Source organism: Zea mays, chromosome 9, assembly GCF_902167145.1.
Source record: "Zea mays cultivar B73 chromosome 9, Zm-B73-REFERENCE-NAM-5.0, whole genome shotgun sequence".
Taxonomy (NCBI): Eukaryota; Viridiplantae; Streptophyta; class Magnoliopsida; order Poales; family Poaceae; genus Zea; species Zea mays.
In genome coordinates, this window is record NC_050104.1 from 150,374,724 (window position 1) to 150,394,954 (window position 20,231).

Here is a 20,231-nt window from a genome sequence, read left to right on the forward strand (position 1 = left end):
ACTTTCTCATAGGTTGCATCACCGGACCACCACTCATCCATAATTCATATCGACCGACCTTTTTTCTTCCGCCCTCATATCCTCTGCTCTCAACCTTATTATCAGGCAGATCTCATAGGGACAGGGCCGCTAAAGCTAGATTCAAAATCGAACTACTTCCTAAATATGAGCAACTATTGGAGATTAAGTTATTTTTTACTTCCAATAGCTATTTAGCAACTTGCTAAACATGATTTTAGCAAGCTATTTTTTAGAGAACTACTGGAGTTGCTCTAAGTGTGGGTCACCACTCACACCGGTCACCACTCACCACATGTGGTCACGCTATCCGCATCAGTTTCCTCTAAATTTTTCTCCTTATATCACTTTTTTGCGTCATATAATTAACATTTTACTCCTTATTTTTTCATCTCCCGCAGCTATTCCCCTATATTATCCCCCTATACCTCATTATAACTATAAAATATCATTATCTAACACTATTTATCTTTTATTACTATTTATTGTCAACTATTAAATAGGGGAGCACTGTGCAAGGGCGCTACAGTGATTCCCTTGATCTGGGGGACGTGTGTGCCCTCCCCTACGGCCGTAGCGCGTAGGGGCTCTTTAGTGTCGGCCGCTGCGGGCTTAGAGGCCCCCCTACGCAAGGGGAGGGGGCACGGTGTCGCAAGCACTGCGGCCAGTCTCAATGTGTTTGTTTTGGTTACTCTCCACCAATTATTTTATTATCAATACTTTATATCTTTACTCTTTATATAATATACTAGGTGAGTGCCCGTGCGTTGCAACAGAACCGTATAATAACACGATAACTTATATACATATGTGTGTTATATTGTTATAGATATGTGCCCGTGCGTTGCGACGGAAGTAAAAGATTTGTATGAAACATTGATACAGAACGACAAACATCACTATAATATGCAAAATACGTGTGGAAAACATTATCAATATCACACAAATATGTCGACAACTGTACACTAATCAGCTAATCCTTTTTAGCGATATCGATAAGTCTCTGTTGTATGTTTGCAGGGATGACATATCAGCACGAATTGTCCTCATAACTTAACAGATCAATCACAAAGTTCCTTCGAAGAATCTTTGCATCCTACAGACAAAGACATAAGAGAAAAAACATATTATCTTGTAGAACGAGATAGCTGGAATGTATGTTTTGAACATAAAACGAACGTACTACACTCACCCCCAACAAATTTCATTCGTTTGTCATTCACCCACATGGCCATACCTTATAGAACGAGGTAGTTGGTATTAAACCTATAGAATAATGTTTGGACAACTATGTTTTATACAATGTTTATCATAGAAAAAATTTAAACTGTTGAGAAGGTGGTACGAAGAAAACGATGGGTGAAACAATTGTGATTGGTATACCCACAATACCTTGTGTTGCAAAGTTTGTGAAATCAATTGTGCTACAGCCATCCCAAAGACTAACTGTGAAACACAATGAAAACCAAAAATAAGAATAATAGATATTCACTAATCCACAAGAGGATCTATTAAAATAATTGTTACAATGATCATGTACCTGAACCAAGATGGACATCTCCACTTATTTCAAAGTTAATCGTCTCACATGTCTTCATATTAATGTCTTCTTTGTATATCACCCATATACAAAAGAATACTGAAAGGGAATTAGGCTTACACCTAGTCCCTAAATAATTTTGGTGGTTGAATTGCCCAACACAAATATTAGACTAACTAGTTTACTCTAGTGTATAAGTTATACAGGTGCAAAAGGTTCACACTTAGCCAATAAAAAGACCAAGTGTTGGGTTCAACAAAAGGGCAAAAGAAGAACCAAAGGCTCCTCTGGTCTGGCGCACCAGACTGTCTGGTGCGCCACCGGACAGTGTCCGGTGCACTAGAGGACTTCAGCTCAAACTCGTTGCCCTCGGGAAATTTCCAGAGCCAGCGCACTAAAATTCACCGGACTATCCGGTGTACACCGGACAGTGTCCGGTGCTCATTTGAGTCGCGGCTCAGGAACTCGCCAGTCTCAGGAATTCGCAAAGGCTGCTCCGCTATAATTCACCGGACATGTCCGGTGTACACCGGACTGTCCGGTGCAACCTCGGGGCAACGGCTACTTCGCGCCAACGGTCACCTGCAGGCACATTTAATGCGCGCCAGAAGCGCGCAGTCATCAGGCACGCGGGAGCAGGCGCACCGGACAATCTACAGTTCATGTCCGGTGTGCACCGGACATCAAGGCGGGCCCAGAAGACAGAACCCCAACGGTCGATCCAACGGCTATTTGGTGACGTGGCTGTCGCACCGGACATGTCCGGTGTGCACCGGACTGTCCGGTGCACCATACGTCAGACAGCTCCACCAACGGTCAAGTTTGGTGGTTGGGGCTATAAATACCCCAACCACCCCACCATTCACTGCATCCAAGTTTTCCAGCTTCCAACCACTATACAAGAGCTAGCATTCATTACAAAGCACACCAAAAAGGATTAAATCCTCTCCCAACTCCACACAAAGCCCTAGTGACTAGAGAGAGTGATTTGTAGTGTTCATTTGAGCTCTTGCGCTTGGATCGCTTCTTTTTCTTTGGCATTCTTTCTTGTGATCAAACACTCACTTGTAATTGAGGCAAGAGACACCAATTGTGTGGTGGTCCTTGCGGGAAGTTTGATTCCCAAGTAATTTGAGAAAGAGAAGCTCACTCGGTCCGAGGGACCGTTTGAGAGAGGGAAGGGTTGAAAGAGACCCGGTCTTTGTGGCCTCCTCAACGGGGAGTAGGTTTGAGAGAACCGAACCTCGGTAAAACAAATCCGCGTGTCTCACTTCATTATTCGCTTGCGATTTGTTTTGCGCCCTCTCTCGCGGACTCTATTATATTTCTAACGCTAACCCGGCTTGTAGTTGTGATTATTTTTGAGATTTTCAGTTTCGCCCTATTCACCTCCCCCCTCTAGGCGACTTTCAAATACACGTCAACTTTGTATAAGGTACATGTAGGTATAATAACAATTAGGAATTTAACTTTTTCATCACCTCTAGATGCCTCTAGCTGTATAGGAGGTCCTTTATTTCGTTGGCTTACTTCACGACGCTTTCTACTTTTCTCGTTTTTTGTTCAATGGTATCGCGGCATATCTTTCCCTTTCCCTTTGCCTCTTACATTCCTTAGCATCGACATTTGGACCAAGCGATTTCGATCCATTTTCATCAGCTACAATATAACCTTGTGTATTAGTGTTCCCCTACATACTACGTTTCAAACGTTAATCGACACGCATGTAATAACCTTTACCTATAGTAATGGTGTTTGAGATGTTTGTCAATGATGTGCGACCATCGTTATGTTCCATCTGATCTGTTTCTGTTGGTTCTCCGTTCTCCATAAAGAAACCCTACTTAGTTAAGTTTTCACACAGTACTCTGTGTACAACCACAATTTAGTTCAATATATCTCTACCACACCTTAAGGACACAGTGAGGGCGTCCACCAAGCATCACCGTGCCTCCGCCAATAATCATTCATTCATCATGTTTGCAAACGGCTAACTTCCACAATAGGAAACTAATTAAACTCCGAAAGTCTAAGGAGGTGTTTGTTTATAGGGACTAATTTTTAGACTCTATTTTATTCCATTGTAGGCGTCTTGGGGATGACTCCAGTCTGCAAAATGACAACCAATTTCCTTAGCGCGGTTTCCTAAAACCTCAAGAAAAGTGACAGCGCAACAACGAAGGCCTGCCAGGGAGTGCTCTCTCTTCTCTGCGCTGGGCTGCAGTCGCACTAGAGATGGCAACGGGTACAAACCCGCTGGGTTTTGCCGTCCCAAACCCGTACCCGTGAAAAATATCTATGCCCATTAAAAAACCCATACCCATGACGGGTTTGAGATTTTGCCCAAACCCATACCCATCGGGTTTGCGGGTACCCATGGGTTACCCGCGGGTTTCGTCTCCAATATACTTGTTCTTCTCATAATCAATAAGTATCGTAATGATAAATGATATCATGATCCAAAATTTATGTAATGAACAACGAGTTCATGATTTGGTATAAAAATTATTAGTAGAGAAAATGAAATACAAATAATAAGTTGTATAATTAAGTGACCTTGCACTAAGTTATCCATCCACCACATATATAACGCTAGTAAAAACTATAATAGCAAGCAAGCAACACTCTCACCGACTACTGATACATTCACCAATTGATAAAAATTATGAAGTAAATAAGGAATAACAAGTTTGTTGTTCGTTTATAAAATAAAATGACAATATGCACTAGGTTTGGTCGGGTTTAAAAAACCCACGGGTTCACGGGTTTGGGTACTATAGGAACAAACCCGTACCCATAAACCCGCTGGGTATAGATTTATGCCCATTAACAAACCCATGGATATGAAAATTGACCCAAACCCGTACCCTAATGGGGTAAAAACCCATCGGGTTTCGGGTACCCATTGCCATCTCTAAGTCGCACCCGTGAGTGCTCACTGCTCAGTGCTCTGGTCCCAGCAAGTAGCCCCCACCGCATCTCACCTCATCACTTTCCCCTCCTGCTACGTCTGTCTGTCTCTCTGGCTTTTGTTCACTCGCCTAGGAGTATTTTTCTTTCTTTTAGATACCATGTCTGATGTATGCAGCCACGCCACTTCGCAACTACAACTGGCAGAGCTTACACCATTCTACTACGGTTTAGTTTAATCACCTGTATCATCATCACAACAGAGAGAGATCCATCCATGCCACAAACGGGCATAGGAGAGAGCTGGAGTGTGCTTTTCATCACCTTCTTGACACTGGCAGCAGCTACTAATAAACGTCTACTAATTATCTACTACTAATACTATTATTTATGCCTACTACTCACTCACACTTACTATCATATACTTATCATAAGCCTAAGAGCTAAAAAACCAAGGTGTTGTTTGGTTCACGAAATGTAACGTAAAGGGTAATGGTTTATACTCGATTACGGGCGGTAACAAGTTTGAATAGTCCGATATCAATTTTTAGTACGGTATCTGATTATGGTTGGACTAAAACAAACATGATTTAACATTATCACTCATCCATTACATTACAAATATTTGAACCAAACGATACCCAACCTAGACTTGTTTCTTCTCTGTTGCTGTCTTCAATGTCCCCTCCTTCTCCCACTCTAAAGAAGATTACACCTCTCCAAAGGTATTTATTTTTTCTTTGTCAAAGCTTCTCTACGCTCGGTTGATGGGGCCGACCATCATGTAGCCATATTAGTAGTCCCCTGCACACAACAGCTCGTCAACACACAGCTTATGACCATCATGATTCAGGATCTATGCTGGCATATACATGCATCATGGTCATGGGAGCAGCAGCTAGCTTATTATTAATGGTTACAACACTATCAGAAAGACAGGCACAAGGAGGGTTGTTGTTGACACTTACTCCCAGATTAGAGGAATGGAGGGCCCCCTCACCCTTTTTTTGCTATGTGCACCTCGCACATCACATCCCAATGGCTTCATGCCCAGGAGAAAACCTGGAGAAATTCCGAACAGATGTAACAACAAAAAAACTTAGTGTGAGTTGTCATGGATTCACACAGAACCAACTGACTGTGTGGAAGTACCCATCGATGGTGAAGATGACTGAACTTACTGGCCATACCTCTCGTGTCCTTTTCATGGCTCAAAGATCACTGAAACTCTGAGCATACCAGTAACACGACTAATCTGGGATACTCACACTGTCATCCTTAGCTCTGTGGCAATAAGTCGTTCGTCTACAACACAGCCGACAAAAAAACTGAGTATGTGCTTCAGAGACCAGGCATTATTGAACTCTGCTGCCACTAATTTACATCAGATGAACTGAGTTACAGCAGAATGAATTTTTGGACCTGTCACTTGAATTGCCACAACAAACCGGAATAGTTTAAAGAACACAACAAAACCTATTTTGTTAAGACGTTTGACCTACAACTAAACATAATTTTAAATTGGCTACCCTACATTCACTGAATCAATCAATGATTCACATGGACAATCCACCACCAATCACTAGGCACATTGGACCAAGAATTGCTTTAATAGTTGTGTTTCCCCCTGAAACATGGACCTTAAAGTAGAGTACAATGGAAAATTAAAACAAAGATTCCTCATTTCCTGAGCTATTTCACCAAACCAAACAGGGAGAGCAAAACAAATGGGCTAAATACAAAATCTTTAATAGGATAGTGCTCAAAATAAAGTGTCTGAACGGCCAAACAAGAAAGATCTGGCACTGATAAAAAATATTTTGTTTGTACTACACTCCATTGGTGAACAGTTTCAATCAATCAAGGAAATGTAGTAACATATAACTATCCAAATCCATGCAAACAGACAAAAAACAGGTGCCATGCCACCTCACATAGAATCAAGATAGTCACAAAATAACCTATAGCAATTAGGAACTAAAAATCCAAATGTCATTTGTGTTGTCTAAGATTGAGTAAATTACATAGATTGGAGAGCAACCGCCTCAAAAAGGCATGAACAGGTGCATTGCAATCATAAAATGAAACAGCCTCACTGAAAAAATGATCACAACCACTAATCAGGTAACATAACAGTGTCAGGCATCGGATTTCAAAGCGACGCCAGAAAACAAGGTCAGGGATAAACGCTTATACGAAGATGGTGAACTTAGAGTAACATATAATCCGTTTTAGACTCCCTGTTGCTATTAATACAAAGTCATAAGCACTCCTTGTTGCTATTAATATTTTTTTGTTTAACTGGATGGCATGTGCTAACCCACTATAATGGCTGATGTTTTTTTGTTTTAAGTTGTTTTCACAATTTTCATCTTATGGAAGTATGTTAATATAATGATAACTACATCCAAAGTTTAGGGCCTTTTTTCTCTTCTGGTACGGCATGTAAATAGGATTGCCTTACTTTGTCAGCTAATTCACTCTATTGTTGTGTAAAATTGTCTCTATCTAAATTGTTCACCAGGCAGTAAATTAAAAAAAACAGGTAGCACATTGCATAGGAGCTGAGGGCTTATAGATACCCAACTATTTTTGGCTCCTATGTAAGAGTCTAGGGTCTGTCAGATTTGCTAATACATGTTTTTTGACTGTCAAAGAAAATTCTGGTATAAATAGGAGACACCAGCAATTTCAGTAAGGGATTCGATGATATCTTCTGGTACGACATGTAAATAGGATTGCCTTACTTTGTCGACTAATTCACTCTATTGTTGTGTAAAATTGTCTCTATCTAAATTGTTCACCAGGCAGTAAATTAAAAAAATAGATAACACATTGCATAGGAGCTGAGGGCTTATAGATACCCAACTGTTTTTGGCTCCTATGTAAGAGTCTAGGGTCTGTCAGATTTGATACCTGTTTGCAACACAGCCGACAGAAAACTGAGATTCTATTCAGAAGACAAAAGTAGTGTTTCCTTTGGCAGAAATCATGCTAGAGCCAGTACTACTACTACACCACATGAATAATAGTACAAAAGTAGTAGTAGAGATATATCTAACATGGTGGGTATCAATTCAATTATAAAGCCATCCTGTTGGCATTATAAATGAATGGCCTGATAATGACTCTACAGTACTGTACTACAGACTCTACAGTACTGTAATACAGATCACACATGCAGCTGTGTCTTTTTGCCTTGGTTGACACAGATGACAGATGGAAAAACAAACAAACAAACAAAATGGGCATAAACTGGTGTTCACAATATTTTGGAACAGACATTAGCTGTAAAAGATGCAAGATGGCTTACGATTATTATTATCAGTGTGTTCCAACTGAAGCTCACCATTTCCCAGCAAATTCCTCCCAACTGTACTCCACTTGTAGTTGGAAACTCGACAAAGGTGTATTTAACACGTGGAATGGAAAGCTTGTTTGTTCTGTTGGAATTAGAAGAAGCTGTAGCAGGAGAAGTGACACAGCTACCTTCTCAACGATGCTAGTTCCTTTGTGCAACCAATTCTTATTACTAAAGTCCCCTGGTGCAAATCAGTCTGCACAATATACCGCCCCACTGAACAGTCAACACAGGCATGGCTATCAGATCAGATGGACCAAAAACTGGGGATTGGCTCCTGCACAAGGCTACAAACCATAGTTTTTTTACCCTCTCTATTGGCTTTAGCACAGACAGATAAGAGGAAGGTGGAAGCAATGTAAAGTACAAAAGAGGCTTCAACCCCAGTCCAGGTGGAATGGAAGCAGCATAGCATGCAGTGGAGACAAAGCAAAGGCACACAGATAATGTGGTAGCAGAGTTCACAAGGAAGAACCAGTAGAGAGCTAGGCGGCCGTCCATGGCCAAGCATGTGACTTCTCCAATGCATTTATCTGTCTGCACACAGATCATGGCATGCATGTGACAGCACAAGCGCCGAATCTACCTAGTTTGACGACGACGGGCATCCCAATGTTTGGAGGGACGGTTACGCAAGGCTTTGGAAATTTTTGAACCGACCAATGTAACGAAGAAATTTCTTGTCCATGCATGGCCAGGCCACTGATCGAGCAAGCAAATTAAACCACGCGGTTTGTTGTGCGCATCAATTGCATGCTTGATCAGAAACACTGAGCAAAATTCCAAACCACCTCCTAGAATAGAATCTTAGCTCCTACAGCGAAGCCAATGCAGCATTTCACACTGCTACTATTGTATTAATTACTGTCTAAACAAAGAAAGAAAGAAGAAATGAATGAACCCATGACCTAGGAGCCGATGATGACCGCGCCGCGGTGCAGGAAGAGGGTGAAGCGGCTGGTGAGGTTGAAGCTGCCTGTGAGCCACCTCCCGGGGGGCACGTCGAGCCTGGCCCCTCCCCCATCGGCGGCCCTCGCGCCCAGCTCCACGACGGCGCGCCGGAACGCCGCGGTGTTGGGCGTGGTGTCGTCGCCCATGGCCCCAAACTCGTCGACGGACGCCCATACCTTGCGCGCCGGCTCCGCGCCCGCGTAGAACCCCGCACAGCTGTCTCCGGGCGCGGGCGCGGGCGCGTCGTGGGGGCGAGAGCGAGGGGCGATCGGGAGGACTACAGATCATCTAGAACACCGACTCGTCCTTCGCCTCTCCGAGATCCGGCGCTAGGAAATGCTACAGATCTACATCGTCTTGGTACGACACGATGGAAGAGGACAAGAGCTCGCTGGGGATGGTGGGGATCTGGACGTACGCGACCTCTGCGGGGCTGGGGCGGGCGCCGATGCGAGATTGCTGGGGGGAGGAAGAGGGCGGAGGCGTGGTGATGCCGGTGGGACTGGGTTAACGCGAGGGCGTGCGCGAGATCTGGGGGGTGAGGGCATCCATGCGCGGTCGTGGGAGGGAGCGATAACCTTGTAGCAATCCCTAAATGTAACCTCGATCTAGGCTGTAGGCTCCCTAAATGTATTTCAGTAAGAGAAGAGGCGATGGTATGGAGATCGTGTAACCTTGAAAATGAAACTTAAAGAATTGTTGGCTTACATTGATGTCAGATAAACGAAATGTTGTCTGTCACGAAAACGTGGTTCAATCGGGAATTTAACTTCTACCCGAGCAACAATACTGTATTTCCGCGGTAGCCCATAGTAAAAATCTTCATCACGGTAGTCGTCGAACAACCTGAAGCTATATTAAACATACGACTTAATAACGGTCATAACTTTGATAGACAAATTTTGTGTAAATATATTTATATAATAACTTACATAGGCATCCGTTTTAGGCGGTCCGTTACGCCTCTTTCACGGTTCAATACGATCGGTTCCATCAAAACCTTGTAGCCTTTAACATAAATTTAAATTTAAATTTAAATGGAACACATGTCTTCTGGTAATAAATTATTTTTAATAATGATCAAAGAATACTTTGGAGAAACTAATAATAGATGAGTGTTTATATATATGGATTTTTTAGTTCTGATTTGGGATTGGATTTCCAAAACTTTAGTTTGGACACAGATACTTTGAGAAGCATTAAAACTCGAAACACTATTGTCATGATCAGTTTTGGTTCATAAGATTGGAAAAATAAAGTTCCCTAAAATACCATGACCTAAATGAGAATATATTGCTAATAGCTACACACCGGTTCTTTTTTCTGTTTCACAGAAGCAGCCAGAGATCCATCAGTAGTGCTCGCTTTAAGGAGTCTGTAACTTCCTAATCAAATATAACTTGATATGCGCGCCATTTGTTGGTGTTGACCACCATTGGTAGAATGTTGTTTTTGGCTGCGCGTTTTTGTTAGACGAGACTGTAACTTCCTATGCATGGGTATTTAAATCATTCTTGGAGTCAATGGGAGGGCGATCGCCAAAATCAATATTCACTGATCCGGATGAAGCTATTATGGAGGCAGTCAAACAGGTTTTCCCTAATACGCAACATTGTTTTTCCTACTGGCATATTCTGAAGAATGCATAATCTCATTTAGGCTCACTAAATACGTCTCAAGCATTTGAAAGTATGTTTACCAAGTGTATGCGAGGATCTGACTCAGAAACAATTAGTTTGAGAATTGTTAAGTTAACAAATCAGATGTATTTTAGTTACGATGGTTTCTTGATTTTGTCTGCTGTTCTTTATATATTGAAGCAGCACAGACCATGGTGTCAGCAGCACAGATCCTGGAACTGTCTAAAGACTACAAGGAAAAATTTTAACTACAGAAACCTGACAGCATAAGGATATCTGATGACAGTGATAAGAGGGCTGGAAAACATGGCTTGGATCAGAATAGAAGCATTTTCCGTCGATAAGTTGAAGTGTGACTGGAGGAAGGAACCCTACCTTCCAAGTTAAAGATGGAGAGGTTGGTCAGCAAGATGCAGGTCATCAGAGTGCAAACTTTATAGACATAGGGCCAGGTTTTCCTACTATTCAAGTGGGAAAAACAGGATACAGATTATGGACTCGCACTACTGATAAGCTGAAAGGTGTAACACGTGCTGATTTTTGCCCAGGATCAAGTTCTGGGGAGGTCAAAGGGGAATTGATCACTAACAAGGTCATTGCAGGACCTACAAGCCCTCTGTGTGTTTTTCCTCGAAGGCATGTGCACCATAGAAAAAAGGCTGGTACGCAATGGATGTATTCCCCCCTCTAACATAGCCAAGACAGATGTAAAAGTCAATGAAAAACAGGAAATGTGCTCTTAAAGTACTTCTTATGGCGGTGATGCTGCTTACACTAAACAGGAAATTGTGGATTTATTACTGGAATCTGTTTTGCTATCTTACATGCTTGATTAGTATTGATGAACTTTGCCACTCATGTGTTGGGCATCTTGTAGCAGTTTCCTGTGAAGCCGAACTCCTTCTCATGCAAAAGGAATGGGGCACAACAGAAACTGAACTACTTCTGCCGAGATTTTATTTGGAGACGAGCAGCAAAATAAGGCCTTCGACTCTACAGAGAGAATGTCTAATGCCTCCCCACGCACAATTTTATCTAAAAATTAGCATCAACCAATATATACTGGAAGAATGCATATATAAACTTTATACTCCAATAAAAACCTCCACAACACACAAGCTCATTGTATTACTTAACATATGTCATATATAAAAGTTATATTAGGGGAAGCATTGAAAAGAAGTTAGTTCATTTTATGTTTGAGCGACAAATTCACTAACATATCACAGGCTACTAAAGAACAGTTGCAGCAAAAAATTCGCTTGAAAGCTTACCTTGGCCTGATAAGCTGCGGAAGCCGTCGCTGCGTTGCAGCGAACCCCCGACGATGTCCTGCCTTCCGGTCCGGGTCAACCAAGCGCAAATCCCTTCCTTCTTCTGCACCCCTCGCTAGCCGAAACAACAAACTACTACAATGAAACCCCCATACCCAATTTCAGTAAACACTCTATGATAAATGTAGTCAGGCATAACTGAGTTTCAAATGAAATTGTTAAGAAAATACCTGGTTGATGAAGAAACTTAAGATCGACAAAATTTGTTATTTGAGATTCCCTTCGCAACTGTAAAAGTTCAGATCTGAATGAGTATAGTATTGTCGGCGTTTCGACCCCGGGGGGTCCCTGGACCGACGAGTAAATTGTCGCCGCGTGCCCCAGCCCAGATGGGTCGGCGCGAGACGGAGCGCGAAGGGGGGAAAAAAGCTGGAGGGAGACAGGCGTAAAAGGGGAAACCCGCGGCCTTCGTGTTTGTCCCGCGCCCAGGTCGGGTGCGCTTGCAGTAGGGGGTTACAAGCGTCCACGCGGGAGGGAGCGAGAGGCTTACGCGAGCGCCGTCCCGTCCTTCCCCGCGCGGCCAACCCTCTGTAAGAGGGCCCTAGACCTTCCTTTTATAGGCGTAAGGAGAGGATCCAGGTGTACAATGGGAGGTGTAGCAGTGTGCTAACGTGTCTAGCAGAGAAGAGCTAGTGCCCTAAGTACATGCCATCGTGGCAGCCAGAGAGGTTTTGGCACCCGGTTCGTGTGGTGTCGTGGCCGTCGAAGGAGCGCTGGAGCCTAGCGGAAGGACAGCTGTCGGGGCTATCGAGTCCTTGCTGACGTCTCCTTGCTTTCGTAAGGGGGATGAGAGCCGCCGTCGTCATGGAGCATGCGGGGCGCCATCATTACTTGTTTACCGGGGCGAGCCAGATGGGACGCCGGTCTTGTTCCCCGTAGCCTGAGTTAGCTTGGGGTAGGGTAATGATGGCGCCTCCTGTGACGTTGTCGGTCCGAGCCCTGGGTTGGGCGAGGTGGAGGCTCCTCTGAGGTCGAGGTCGAGTCTGTCTTCCGAGGCCGAGGTCGAGTCCGAGCCCCTGGGTCAGGCGAGGCGGAGACCGTCGGCTGAGGCCAGGGCTGAGTCCGAGCCCTAGGGTCGGGCGATGCGGAGTTCGTCGTCTTCCGGGGCTGAGCCCGAGTCCGAGCCCTGGGGTCGGGCGAAGCGGAGTTCGTCGTCTTCCGGGCTGAGCCCGAGTCCGAGCCCTGGGGTCGGGCGAAGCGGAGTTCGTCGTCTTCCGGGGCCGAGCCTGAGTCTGAGCCCTGCGGTCGCTTCAGCTCTGTCGACTGAAGGGCGCGCGTCAGGATAAGGTGTCAGGCCACCTTTGCATTAAATGCTCCTGCGATACGGTCGGTTGGCGTGGCGACTTGGCCAAGGTTGCTTCTTGGTGAAGACTGGGCCTCGGGCGAACCGAAGGTGTGTCCGTTGCTGGAGGGGGTCCTCGGGCGAGACGTAAATCCTCCGGGGTCGGCTGCCCTTGCCCGAGGCTGGGCTCGGGCGAGGCGAGATCGTGTCCCTTGAGTGGACCGAGCCTTGACTTAATTGTACCCATCAGGCCTTTGCAGCTTTGTGCTGATGGGGGTTACCAGCTGAGATTAGGAGTCTTGAGGGTACCCCTAATTATGGTCCCCGACAGTAGCCCCCGAGCCTCGAAGGGAGTGTTAATACTCGCTTGGAGGCTTTTGTCGCACTTTTTTGCAAGGGGACCGGCCTTTCTCGGTTGCGTTTTGTTCCGGTGGGTGCGCGCGAGCGCACCCGCCGGGTGTAGCCCCCGAGGCCTCGGAGGAGTGGTTTGACTCCTTCGAGGTCTTAATGCGTTTCGCGATGCTTCGACCGGTCTGGTTGTTCCCTCATGCGAGATGGTCGTAGCCCGGGTGCACGGTCAGGTCCCAAGTTCTCGGGCTGGTATGTTGACGCTGTCAACGGTTTGGCCAGAGCCGGGTTTGCGAGAGCAGCCCCCGAGCCTCCGCACAGAGCGAGAGGAAGGACAGACTCGACTTTTTTTACATACGCCCCTGCGTCGCCTTTCCGCAAGGAGGAGGGGGGAGAAGCGCCATGTTGCCCTTGGAGGGCGCCGAACATGGTGTCTCCAGTGAGCTGCTAACGGGTAATCCGAGTGGACGCCCGTGCCCCATTTGTTAGGGGTCGGCTAGAGGCCCGGAGGCGTGCTCCAAAAGTACCTGCGGGTGATTTGCCGGACCCGGTCCCCTTTTGAAGGGGTCCGAGGGCTCGATGCCTCCCTCTGATGGGATTCTGTTACAAGATCGTTCCCGCTGGCCTCGGAAATGTCCTAGGGTACCTCGGGAGCGTAGCCCGAGCCTTGGTTATGTATCGAACATACCCAGGGTCATCCCTCGCTCTGCGTCTAAGGCGGTTGTGAACCCTTCGAGGGCCAGCCTACGAACCCCTGATCAGTAGTGGGCACGGAGCCCGAGCGGCCTGAGGCAGCCGTCGAACCCTTCCGAGGGGCCGGCCTTCGAACCTCTGACCAGTAGTGGGCGCGGAGCCCGAGCGCTCTGAGGCGGCTGTTGAACTCCTCCGAGGGGCCAGCCTTCGAACCTCTGATCAGTAGGGGGCTCGGGGCCCGTTTCCTTCGCGGAGAAGGATCCCTTTCGGGGTATCCCCCTTTCCCAGTCCCTGTCGTAAGAGAGAGAGAGAGGAAAGGGAAAAGGATGCGAAATCGAATGACGTGGCGCACCTTTTTTGACGCGGTCATTATGGTGAAGGTGAAGCATCGCCCGCTTCTCCTGCCAAAGGTGCCGCCTGTCCCGCCGCAGAGTTAATGCGACGGGACGAGTGTTTCGCGGGGCAGCTGTTGCGCGTGCGCGAGCCGTTCGAGGAACGGACGTTTCGCTTTGAGTTTTGAATCCCGCGGTGGGTTCGGGCGACGTGTTGAATGGGTCTCGCCTGGGTCTTTATATATTCGGGAGAGGGTCCGGTGACGGTTCTTTGCTCTGCTACTTGCCTCCTTCTTAGGTTTTCGCAACCCGAGGGAATAGCCAGAGAAAGGGAAACCGCCCACCCAGTCCTTTCCGCCGCCACCTCCTCTGCTTGGTGATGGCCGACCGGGTGACCATTGTTCCGTCGCGCGACCCATGGCCTTTCTCCACCGTCACGGCGGATGACTTGGAGGCCCTCGTCGCTGAGTGTTTACTTCGCCCTCTCTCCGATGAGAGGCAGCCAGAGTGGATGCCCCCCCCGAGCGGAGCCGCCCCGTCTCCGCCGCCGGGGTATGTCGTGAGCTTCGTCTCCTTTCACGAGCGGGGGTTCATAGTGCCGGCAAGCCGTTTTATGCGGGCGATTCTGCATGTCTACGGGGTGGAGCTGCACAACCTCAGCCCCAACTCCATCTCGCAAGCCACCATCTTCGCAGTGGTTTGCGAAGGATACTTGGGGATTGACCCTCACTGGGACCTGTGGACTCATTTCTTCTCCGCGGAGCTTTTTGCTTCGCCGACGGGGGGAGAGAAGGGTCCGCGCGGCAGTGCGGGCCGGTGGCTGCATCCTCCAGCTGAGACAGGCACGGGCGCCGCAGTATATTCCCGCCATCCTTGCGTCCTCGAACAAAGGGTGGCAGCGTCGGTGGTTCTATCTCCGAAATGACGACGGGAGGCTCCCGTCGTTTTCTCAGCGAGTGGTGACCGTCGCCGCCGATGCTTGGCGCTACGGGACCCCACACGACAGATAGAAGAATCTCCAGTCCCTTCTGAAGGCCCTTGAGGTGTTGCGGAAAGGAGGGCTCACCGCTGCGGGAGTGATTGCCACCATTCATCGCCGGAGGGTGCTTCCCTTGACGGAGCGGCAGTTGCCGCTTTGGGAGATGACGCCGGAGGCCGACTTGGAGGGTTCGCGGATGTCCTCGGATCCCCTTCCCGTTGACGACCTCCACAGGCGGGTAGCCGTCACGTTGGGGAAACCGGACGCCGGCGCCCTTTCCTAGCCCTTGATGCGTCCCGACCGTGGGTGTGTGTCCCTGGTGAGTGTCCGCTCCTTCTTTCTCCTTGCGTCGGATTGCCCTTGGTTCTCACAGCCGAGACTTTTCGTCTGTCTCCAGGAGGTAGGGTTTCACAAGCCTTCCTGGCCACCGATCCCGGAGGACGCGGTGGACCGAGCTGCGCGGAGGGTTGCCACGGAGAAGAGGAAGGAGAAAAAGGATGCGAAGAAGGCTCGGGCCCGCGAGCAGACGTGGGCCCGAGACGCCTAGGAAAGGCTCTATCGTCGGCAGGAGAGGGATGGACTCCCGAGGGAGCCATCGCCGGAAACGCCTGACGACGACGACGACGATGAAGACAATGACAAAGACGACGATATGGCTGCCCGCCTTGGCCTCAGCCCGGGTCTGAGGCTAGGCCAGGAGTCGAGGTCCCGGTCCGAAGAGCGGGGGTAGACCGAGGGGGTACTTGACCCCTCGGCTGGGGAAGTTGAGGTGACCCTGGGGAGTCAGGCCGAGCTGCCTGTTCCCCGAGAACCGTCGCCCGTGCCGGCTGCGCAGGAGGGCGATCCTCAGGTCGTCGTGGCAGCGCCTGGGCAGTCCGTCTCTCGGGCGTCTAGGGCGCCCAAGGCGAGGATGGTACCGAAGCTGGCAGCGAGGCAGACCTCAACGGTACCTTCGGGGGTCGAGGTTCGAGAGACCTCCCCACAGGCACGGTTGATCATGGCCCAGAGTGGGTAAGTACCTTAGGATGTCTTCGTCCCGACTCCTCCTTTGTATGTCCCGACCCTGACTTTCCTTTTCTCCTTAGCAAGCGGAGTCATGGTCTGACCGATCTGGCTCCCCGGAAGGTCCTCAAGACGGCGTCGGCTTCCGCAGCTGGTGCCGCGTCGGGCCTCACCGGCCAGCTGACCTCCTCGTAAGACGCCCCACAGCGGGGGGCTCAGGCGGCACCAGTTGCCGTGGAGCGAGCTCCCGAGGTTGGCTCTTCTGTCGAGGCGACCGTCGCGCTGGGGGAGGCTGCCGGCGCGGCCGTGGCCTCGGGCCCACCAGACATGCTGTCGGCGATGGCGCCGGCTGCTGCCGAAGCCGTTGCCGTCCTGGCCGTGGAGCGACCCGTCGCCGCCGACGCTGAGATGACCGAGGCGTCGCTACTTGGCGCCTCGGAGGAGGGGGGCGCGGGACCGCGACCCGTCCCATCGAGCGGCAGCCTTGTCCCCGCGCGACGGAGCTCCGAGGGGCAGCGCCAGTTGCTTTGGTTCCGGACCCGTGAGGCTTCGGATCGCTTCTTCGTTCTTGACGATGAGCGGGAGGAGCAGTCTTGGGACGAGCTCCGTGAGTGTGCCGAGGCAACGGTGGGGTCGCTCCGGTCATCCTTGGAGGTCTTTTGCAGGGACGTTCCCAAGATCCTCGAGGTAATGATTTCAGGCATACCTTTCTTGTGATCAAGGCGTCCTTTGTGATGCCCCGCTTCCTTCCCTCAGGATCTGACGGATCTGAGCGCCGCCAAGTCGTCGTTCATCCACCGCGAGGTCGATGTCTGGGGTTCGCTGCGGTCCCTGAGGACCTCGCTTGCCAGGGCTACCACGTGCCTCTCCCAGCAGAGCGCCGAGGTGGTGGACCTTCGGTTGCTCTGTGCCGATCTGGGAGCAGAGGCAGCAGCGGCACGCGCAGAGGTGCAGCAACGGCAGTCGGAGCTTGACCAGGTCACCGGCGAGCGGGACCAATCTCGGGGCTGGGCCGCCGAGGCCGAAAGCCGGGCCGGAGCCCTTGCAGCAGACCTAGCCGTAGCCCAAGCCGCATCCTCGGAGCAGCGTGCCCGAGCCGGAGGTATGTCTTGGCTGTTTTAAGTTTTTGCTTAAGCTCGGTTCCTTAACTTGTGTTTGAGGTCTTGCTCTTTGGCTATTCGCAGAGCTCGAGTCTGCCCTTGATAAGTCCACCAGGGCGCTTGCTCAGGCGGCCGAGTAGAGGGAGGCCGACCACGTGGCCATGTCCGAGGCCATCTCGGCTTTCTGCCGGGTCTTTGGCTTCGACGACCTCCCCTCAGGAAGCTCCCCTCAAAGTCGCCTGCAGGCCTTGGGTGACCATGCGCGTGGCAGACTCCGTGAGACACTACATCACGACGTCAGGCGGGCCTTCGCCGTGCTTGCTTCCCACTATGTCGTGGATCTGGAGCGGGTCAGCGAGGGGTATTGCCTCCCCGACGAAGATGAAGCTGCCCTGGCCGAAGTCCAGAGGCTCGACACGGTCACCGCAGGCCCGAGCGCGGTGCTGGCAACCACCTTCGAGGCAGAGATCCTCCCGCCTGCGCCGTCGTCCGAGGCCGGGGCGGACTTTGCCGAGGGTGGGGACAAAGCCGAGGGCGCGGGTCCTTCTCCGGGCGACGCCTGACTCTGCCGAAGCAGTTTTCTTTGAATGCATATGTGTCTTTTGCGGCCGCTGAGGCCCGAACACTTTATTATCGTAGTATAAGGTTGTGCTCCTTTTCCTTCCATTTTGCGTATCCAGCCCCGTTCGTCAGCAGCAGGGTGGCTTGCCCAAGTAGGAGTCATTTTTCGTGGTAGGTGACAAGTGAGGTATCCGTATCCCAGAGGTGTAGGAGTCCCTCGGCTCGGTCGGCCTTGCCACTTACATGCGCCCTCATTCGCTTCTTGGGGTCCTGCTACTGATATAGCCGGGAACGCAGAAGCCTTTTTGATGGAAGACTTTTTTCGAGGAAAATTTTGACGCAGAGGGGGTTCCCCCCTTCTAGCCCCCGAGGGAGGGTCAGGCTTTGCCGAGGCAAGGCTGACCCTTCCTTGATGGTTAGACTTTGTGTGTGAACGAAGTGTACGAACGACTTGAAAGCATCTTAAGGGTAGAAGCGACGTAGCTGTCGGATGTTCCAAGCGTTGTTGTAGACCTCGCCTTGACTGTTGGCCAGCTTGTACGTCCCGGGCTTTAGAACCTTGGCGATGACGAACGGCCCTTCCCAGGGAGGCGTGAGCTTGTGCCGCCCTCGGGCGTCTTGTCGCAGCCGAAAGTACCAGGTCGCCCACCTGGAGGTCTCGGGACCGAACCCCTCGGGCGTGGTAGCGTCGCAGGGACTGCTGGTACCGCGCCGAGTGTAGCAAGGCCATGTCCCGAGCCTCCTCCAGCTGGTCCAGTGAGTCTTCTCAGTTAGCTCGGTTGCTTTGGTCGTCGTAGGCCCTCGTCCTCGGGGAACCGTATTCTAAGTCTATGGGCAAGATGGCCTCGGCCCCATAGACTAGAAAGAATGGTGTGAAGCCCATGGCTCGGCTCGGCGTTGTCCTCAGGCTCCAGACCACCGAGGGGAGCTCCTTCATCCATCGCTTGCCGAACTTGTTGAGGTCGTTGCAGATCCGCGGCTTGAGTCCTTGCAGGATCATGCCGTTGGCACACTCTACTTGCCCATTCGTCATGGGGTGAGCCACGGCGGCCCAGTCCACCCAGATGTGGTGATCCTCGCAGAAGTCCAGGAACTTTCTGCCGGTGAACTGGGTGCCGTTGTCGGTGATGATGGAGTTCGGGACCCCAAAGCGATGGATGATGTTGGTGAAGAACGCCACCGCCTGTTCGGACCTGATGCTGTTTAGGGGTCGGATCTCGATCCACTTGGAGAATTTGTCGATGGTGACCAGCAGGTGCGTGTAGCCCCCGGGTGCCTTCTGCAAGGGGCCGACGAGGTCCACACCCCACACAGCAAACGACCAGGTGATGGGTATGGTCTGCAGAGCCTGAGCGGGCAGGCGGGTCTGCCTTGCATAGAATTGACACCCTTGGCAGGTGCGGGCAATTCTAGTGGCGTCGGCCACCACGGTCGGCCAGTAGAAGCCTTGTCGGAAGGCGTTTCCAACAAGGGCTCGAGGTGCTGCGTGATGACCGCAAGCCCCCGAGTGTATTTCTTGTAAGAGCTCCTGGCCTTCGGCGATGGATATGCATCGCTGGAGGATGCCTGAGGGGCTGCGGTGGTAGAGCTCCTTCTCGTCTCCCAGCAAGACGAACGACTTGGCGCGCCGTGCCAACTGCTAAGCTTCGGCTCGGTCGAGGGGTAGCTCTCCTCGGTGGAGATATTGCAGGTACGAGGTCTGCCAGTTCCGATTAGGCGTGACCCCGCTCTGCTCCTCCTCGACGCGCAGTGCCTCACCTTCGGGGGCCGAGGGTGCCTCGTGCTGAGCCGAGGGTGCCTCGGGCTGGGCCGAGGCCTTCTCGGGCTCGGGCGTGTCGTCAGTCTTGATGGAGGGTTGATGCAGGTCTCGGGAGAAGACGTCCGGGGGAACCGTTGTTTGGCCCGAGGCTATCTTAGCCAGCTCGTCCGCAGTCTCGTTGTAGCGTCGGGCGATGTGGTTGAGCTCGAGCCCGTAGAACTTGTCCTCCAGGCGCCGAACCTCATCGCAGTAGGCTTCCATCTTCAGGTCGCGGTAGTGGGAGTTCTTCATGACTTGGTCAATGACGAGCTGCGAGTCACCGCGAGCGTCGAGGCGTCGAGGCGTCGGACCCCTAACTCGATGGCGATGCGCAACCCGTTGACCAGAGCCTCGTACTCGGCCACATTGTTGGACGCCGGGA